Source organism: Cynocephalus volans, chromosome 3, assembly GCF_027409185.1.
Source record: "Cynocephalus volans isolate mCynVol1 chromosome 3, mCynVol1.pri, whole genome shotgun sequence".
Lineage (NCBI taxonomy): Eukaryota > Metazoa > Chordata > Mammalia > Dermoptera > Cynocephalidae > Cynocephalus > Cynocephalus volans.
The window spans coordinates 125862454-125870576 of NC_084462.1; positions in this window are offsets into that span (position 1 = coordinate 125862454).

Genomic DNA, 8123 nt, shown 5'->3' on the forward strand with positions numbered 1-8123 from the left:
CATTCCTATTACCAACTGAATTCAGATTCTCTAAAACATTAGAGATTATATTTCTATTCATTGACAACTCTGTTGGTTATCATTAAAAGCAAGAAGTAGTTTTTTGGTTGTTTTGTTTTCTGGTTTTTGTTTTTAAATTCAAACCAAAAAAGCTAGAAAACTGTTTGCCTTTTAAGAAATTTAGGTAAATCTGTTAACCATTACACGTCTTTTGGACTGTAACAAATATCCAAGTATACAAGGAGAGGATACAGAATGTCATTAGAAGACACTCGGAAGCTTTGCTCAGGAGCCTAACTACATTAGACAATAATTTAAACACGTGTACTTGCACATACATGCATGCATGTGCACACACACACACCCAGACACACACAACATGTGTTTGAAACAGAAGTAATGAATTTGAGTGATTTGGGGCAGTTTACCTAATTCTCTCTGTTTCTTGACAACTCTAAGGCCCTGTAACAATCCTGTTGTATGTCTGAGTGTGTACATGCATATGTAAATGTTCATGGTGATAAAAATGAAATGAATTAAACAATAGGTATTGCCTGAAAATCCCTTCCTATTGTATACCACTTTTCTCCTCAAATATACAAAGTGTCAGGAACAGAAATGGCTTTCCTGAATCTAAATACAGAGTAACATTTTAAGGTCTCTTGCGAAAACCTGCTAACTTATCTTCAACGACATTATCTTGTTTATCTTTACCATCCTCCCACCCACTTGGGATTGACTCTTTGCTTTTCTTGATGATGATAAAACACAATGTTCATAGCCTGACCTTCCATCAACTTCTTCATTTCTTTAGCTTATTCACACTATTGTTTTCAGAGGAACAGAATCGTCAGTGTATTAGAACTAAAATTAAACTTAATCACTTCAAGTCTTCACCCTGAATCTCCTTCACCTAAATCCAAAACTTCCATTTAAGCACAAATTCAATCAAACGACATTAATCAGACACTCACAGTGTACATTTTTAATTTTTTTTTTATGAGGAAGAGGAAGGCACAGTCCCTAATTCTCAAGATGTGCAATAATCAATTATTTTTATGGAACGATATTTATTCCTTATGTTAAGGAGATTAAGAGAACACAGGTGTATACCCATAATGAAACAACATTAATAATCATTCAAAAATAAAAGTTCTACAAAAATGTGACAAAACAATATTTTGAAAATAATGGTAACAAGTCACAACAATAAAATAGATGACATAGATTGGAAATCATTTCTATTTTTCCTGTTATTCTACACTCCTGAGTAATTTTGAAAGAAAGCTAGTTGCTAAAAATATATATAATAAAAGTATGAATACTTACAGTTGAACTTATGACACATGTTACACAGTATATTATAAAGCACATCAAGCACATACACAACAAATACAAATAAAAGTGTTTTGACTGCAATATGTATACAACTTGTGAGGTGTGAAAATGGACTAAAAACTATAGTTCATATTTTGAAAATCTACAATCATGATTTTTAAAATCTATGATAATCTGTAGAACTGAATGTTTGTAATAAAATAGTGCTATTGGTTGAAAGGAATAACTTACATATGGATATAAAGCTCAAATAATTTAAATTTTGCATTTCGTTATAATTTTGTAGATCTCAGATTTGTTTTTACACATTTGCATTGTCAGCTAAATCACAAAATATCCTATTTCATATATATGAAATGTTTTATGACATATTTGTTTGCTTTTTCCAAAATACATTTATATGCTCAGATTATTTCTTTCTTCACTCAGTTTTACTTATCTTTGGAACTTATTCAACTCTTATTTCTTTACTTTTTTATTTCCAAAATGTATTTATACTGTCATTTCATTGATCTATTAATTAAATATCATGTGTGCATATGTATGTGTCAAGGCATAAACAATTATTTAAAAATGCAAATGATGCAGAACATATTATGTATAATCAAAGTAAAAGCCCCTGGCATGCGATTGTTTTATTTAATATACAACTGTAATATATAAGGAGGCTATCTACACTATTTTTTAAATCATTTCTTATTGTGGAAAATATATGTAGCATAAAATTTGACTTTTAACCATTTTGAGTATACAAGTTAAAGGCATGAATTACATTCACAATGTTGCTCAATCATCTTCATCTATTTTAAAAACTTTTAAAAAACTATTTTAATAACTTTTTTATCATCCCAAACACAAACTCCGGTACTCATGTAGCAATGGTACTCATTTCTCTCTTCCCCTAGTCCCTGATGAACTCTCACCTACTTTCTCTATCTATGAATACAACTATTATAGATATTTCATATAAGTGAGATTATATAATTTTTGTCTTTTTGTGTATACCTCATTCTGCTTTTTGTAATATTTCCAGTTTTCATCCATGTTGAAGCATGCACTAGAATTTCATTTCTTTTCATGGTGGAATAATATTCCATTGCATATTTGTGTGTGTATATTTGGAGATACACAGACACACAGACACACACACACACACACACACACACTGCATTTTGTTTATCCATTTATCTTTTGACAGACACATGTTGTTTTCACCTTTTGGCCACTAAGAATAATGCTGCAATGAACATCAATGTACAGGTTATCTGTCTGAATTCCAGTTTTCAGTTCTTCAGAGTATATTCCTAGGAGTAGAATTGTTAAGTTATATGACAGTTTTAGTTATGAGTTTTTTGTTGAGTTTACTGAGGAACTGTCAGATTGTTTTCCACCACAGCTACAGCATTTTACATGCCCTCTAGTAATGTGAGAGGGTGTTAGTGATCCAGTTTCTCCCTATTTCTAATCATCTTTTCTTTTTAATAGTCTTGGTGTGAAGTATCTCATTGTGATTTTGATTTGAATTTCCCTAATGACTAATGATGTTTAACATTCATTTCTGTGCTTATCAGCTTTTTGTATATTTTCTATAGATAAATGTATACTCAAGTACTTTGCCCATTTTTAAATTAGATTGTTTGTCTTTTGTTGTTAAGTTGTAGGAATTGCTTATATATTCTGATACCAGTCCTTTATCAGATATATAATTTGAAAATATTTTTCCTATTTTGTTCATTGTCTTTTTACATTCTTGGTATTATCCTTTGAGAACAAAATTTTTTAACTTTTTGTTGTTTAACTTGATTATGTATTTTTTCTTTTGTTCTCTGTGTTTTTGGTGTCCTATTTAAGAATCCATTGCCAAATTCAAGATTATGAAGATTTACCTCCATATTTTCCTCTAAGAGTTTTGTGACTTTAGCTCTTATGTTTAGGTGGTTGATTCATTTTGAGTGAATTTTTGCATATAGTGTGAGATAGAGGTCCAACTTTATTCTTGTAGATATGAAAATCCATTTGTCCCAGTACCATCTGTTGAAGAGGCTATTTTTCTCCATTTAATAGACTTGGCAGCCTTGTCAAAACTCAATTGGCCATTTATGTAAGAGGGTATTTATGGGATCTCTACTCTATTTTATTGGTGTATATGTCTGTTTTATGCTAGTACCACAGTATCTTGATTACCATAGCTTTGTAAGCTTTGAAACTGGAAAGTGTGAGTCAGCCAACTTTGTTCTTTTTAAAAATTGTTTTGGCTATTCAGGGCTGCTTGCAATTCCATATTCATTTGAAGTGTGACTTTTCCATTTATGCAAAAAAGGCTGTTGGAACTTTGATAGACATTGTATTGAACCTGTGGATTGCTTTAGATACTACCGACATGGTGGCTTCCAGTGCATGATGAGCACAGGGTGTCTTTCCATTCATTTGTGTCTTCGTTTCAACAATGTTTTGCTGCTATTTAGAAATACAGTTAATTCTGCATATTGGTCTTGTAACCTGCATCTGGGCTTTATTTGTTAATTAGCTCTAGTAGATTTCTTGTGAATTCTTTGTTTCTAAATACAGTATTATGTCATCTGTGAATAGACATAGTTTACTTCTTCCTTTCCTATTTGCATGCCTTTCATTCCTTTTCTTGTCTAATTTCATTGGGTAGAAATTCCAGTAAAATGTTGAAGAGTAGTAATAAAAATTGACATTCTTGTCTTGTTTTTGATATTAGAAATAAATTGGCTTTTAATCTTTCATGATGAGTATGACATAAGCTGTGGATTTTTGATAAACGGCCTTTATCATGTTAAGGAAGTTACCTTTTGTTCCTAGTTTTCCAGTACGTCTGTCATGAAAGAATGCTGTATTTTATCCAATGCCTTTTTGTCAATTGAGATGTTTATTTGTGTTTTTCCTCCTTCATTTTATTATTGTGTTGCATTACATTGATTGATTTCCTTATCTGAAATTTCACATTGTTGTGAATAATCATATCAATATGCTGCTGTACTGGTTTTGCTAGTATTTTTGTTGAGAATTTTTACATATACATATATATACATGTATATAATGGATATTGGTGTACAGTTTTATTTCTTTGTTTTATCTATCTGGCTTTGGTATCAGGAAAATTCTGGCCTCATGCAATAAGTTAAGAAATGCTTTCTCTTCTGTTTTTCAGAAGAGCTTGTAAATTATTAATGTAAATTCTTCTTCAAGTGTTTGATAGAATGAACTAGTGAAGCCATCTGGTCCTGAAGTTTCTTTGTTCAGAGGATTTTGATTATTGATTCAATGTCTTTGTTATAGGCATGTTGAGATATTCTATTTCCTCTGGAGTAAATTTAAGTAATTTTTGTGTTTCTAGGAATTTCTCAGTGTCATCTAGGCTATCTAATTTGGTGGTGTACAATTGTTCATAATATTCCCTTACAATTTTTTTTGTTGCTGTAAAGTGAGTTTTATCTGTAATTGATTTTGGTACACTGAGATCTCCAACCATTATTGCAGAACTGTCTAATTCTACCTTCAATCTGTCAATTTTTGCTTCACATATTATGGGGCTTTGTTTGTTTGTGCATATAATTTTACAACTGTTATACCCTCTTGATAAAGTGACCCTTTTATCATTTTATAATGTCCTTCTTTGTTTCTTTTAACAGTTTTTCACTTAAAGTCTATTTTGTCTCATACTAGTACAATCACTCTTAGCTTCCTTTTGGCTATCTGCATGGAATTACTTTTCCTTATTTTAATCTCAATGTATTTAGGTCTTTGGACACATTATTCGTGTTCAGCATATAGTTGGATAATTTTTTATTCAATCAGCCAATTTCTACTTTTTGATTACAAAGTTTAAACAATTTACATTTGAAATAATTATTGTTAAGGAAAGTCTGCCATTTTAATATTTGTTTTTATGTCTTACAATGTGTTTCTCCCTCATTTTCCACATTATTGACTTGTTGTGTGTTTAGTTGTTTTTTTACAGTGAAACATTTTGATTCCCTTCTCATTTCTTTTGTGTATATTCTATATATTTTTTCTTTTCAGTTATCATATGATTGACATTTATTATCTAAATTTATAACAGTATTATTTAAATTGACACCTACTTAACATCAATAGCATACAAAATCTCTTCTTCTAAACAGTTCTATCTTCCTTTTTATGTTATTGTCACAAGTTACAGCTTTGTACATTGTGTATTCAACAACATAAATTCTTAATATTATTATGCATTTCTCTTTCATAGCATGTAAGAAATAAAAAGCAGAGTGACTAACCAAAAATACAATACTAGCTTTTTATATGCCTGTGTATTTACCTTTACTGGAAACCTTTATTTATATGGCTTTCAAATATTTTCTACTGTCCTTTCATTTCAATTTGAAGTACTCCCTTTAGCTTTTTTTATTGTGCAGATCACTGATATCAATTCCCTCAGCTTTTGTTTATCTGAAAATGTCTTAATATCTCTCTCATTTCTAAGGACAATTTTTCTGGATGTAGAATTTTGGCTTGACAATTTTTTTAAAATATATTTTTTTATAATAAAAAATTTTTTCAGCACTTTATGTCGTTCTACTGCCTTCTGGCCTCCATAATTTCTAATCTGAAATTGGCTGTTAATCTACTGAAGATCCCCTGTTCCTGAGAAGTTTCTGCTCTATTGCTGTTTTCAAGATTCCCTCTTTGTCTTTTGTTTTCAACAGTTTGATAATAATGTGTCTCAGTGTGGGTATTGTGTTTTTCCACTTTGGAGTTTGTTCAGCTTTTTGGATTTGTAGATTCGTGTATTTCACTGCAATTGGAAAGTTTTCAGCTATTGTTTCTTCAAGTATTCTTTCTGTCACTTTTTCTCTGCCTTCCCAAACTCTGGGACTTCCATAATGCATCTGTTGATCCACATGATTGTTTTCTATAGGTCTCTTAGCCTCTCTTTACTTTTCTTCATTGTTTTTGTTGTTGTTGTTCTCTACAGACTCAATAATTTCAATTATCTTATTTTCAAGTATGTTTTTCATCTACCTGGTTAAATTTGTTGTTGAACCCCATTGATGAATTTTTTATTTCAGTTATCCTAATTATCAGCTCTATAATTTATATTTCATTTATTTATATAATTTCTGTCTCTTTATTGCTATACTCACTTTGTTCATACATATTTTTTCTGGTTTCTTTTAGTTCCCTATGTCTTAGTTCTTCAAGGATACTTAAGATGGTTGTTTTAAACTCTTTTTCTATTATGTTTCATGCCTGATTTTCCTTAAGAATGGGCTCTGACATTTATTTTGCTTCTTTCTATTCATTCCTATTACTTTGCATGCCTTTAGGTTTTTGTTAAATACTAGGAATTTATCATTATATTTTACTCTTTCCCTAAAGTTTGTTATTTTTTAAAATTGTTGAATAGTCTTGTAGTCTGTTTGTTTAGTGACCTTTCCAAACAATTTTTGCCAAGACTGTATCCCATGGTGTGTGATCATTGACGTGTTTGTTTCTTTAGCTAGTGTTTGGCTAAAGTGTTGACAGATATTTCCTTGAATTCCAGTAACTAAAAATAAAACAAAACAAAAAATTCAAAAACATCAAACAACAAAAAGAAAAAAGAAAAACAAAACACTTCTTTCAGTATTAGCAGATTGTCTGTGTGCTGGGGCTCTCTTTCAACATTTTTAGCCAGACCTGCCCTGAGCCTAAGTATTAGCCCAGGGTGGAAACATAGCATGTTCTCTCCTCTTTTGTGATCATATGTCCAGTTTTGGGCTTTCTAAATTCCCTTGTATATGCAGGTGCTTTTGAATGTCCTAATTTTTCAGCAATTTTTTTCCTGGCCTTTGGCACTCTATTTTATATCTCAACTGTAAGCTTTTGCCCCAAGCATCTTCAAATTGTTAGTTTGACTTGTTGCATTTTTAAGTAGTGCCTGTTATTTCTCTGGCCTGAGTTCAAAGGCAGGCATAACAGAGATGAGTGCTTTACATCAATCCTTTAGGTAGTCCTTGTACAGATTAGTACAAGCATACACAATAATTTGCCACTAAGGTCTGTTCAGCTTTTTCCAGAAGCAGTGTATACAGCATACACAGGCTGCTGCTGCTTTGACTGCTGTTATGCTGAGAGGGCATGGGGTAAGGGCAAGTAAAAGTGTCATATTGCTTTCCTATCATCTTAAGTTGAAGTTTTCTTAATTCAACACCCACTTGGCTGCTTTGACTGTTCTTCAGAGTTCTGAAAACAGTTGATTTTGCCAGTTGCTGCTCACTTAATTAAATATGTTTTCACTGTTTCTGTGGGAGAACAAGAGCTTGGAGCTGGCTACTCTGCCATTTTTCTGACATAACTCTGTACAAGTTTCCTTTTTAAATTTTTTTGTATTGGTTATTATTTTACTAATAAAAAGAAACACATTGGCCGTGATATTTGACAAGATTGTTTAAAATTTTTTTAATGTTTTCAATATTGCAATTTGATTATTATAATTGTTAACTGAATTAATTTATTTTGAATTCACTAGTCTCATTTGTTAGATGTAAATTTGTCATATCTGTTTCACTTTCTTCTAACCCAAACTATCATTGGCTTATCTTCTTACATTATCTAATGTCCCTAATATTTTATTTCTGTCCATCTATTTGAAATCTAGTTCTAAAGCCTAACATCCACCAACCTCCTGAGTCTTATTAATTAACCTGAATGCCAGCCTCTTTGGAATTAACATATTACCAACTTCTAGAAGGCTGTTCCCACAAACCGGCACTCCCAAATGCAACCTAATCAAATCACCA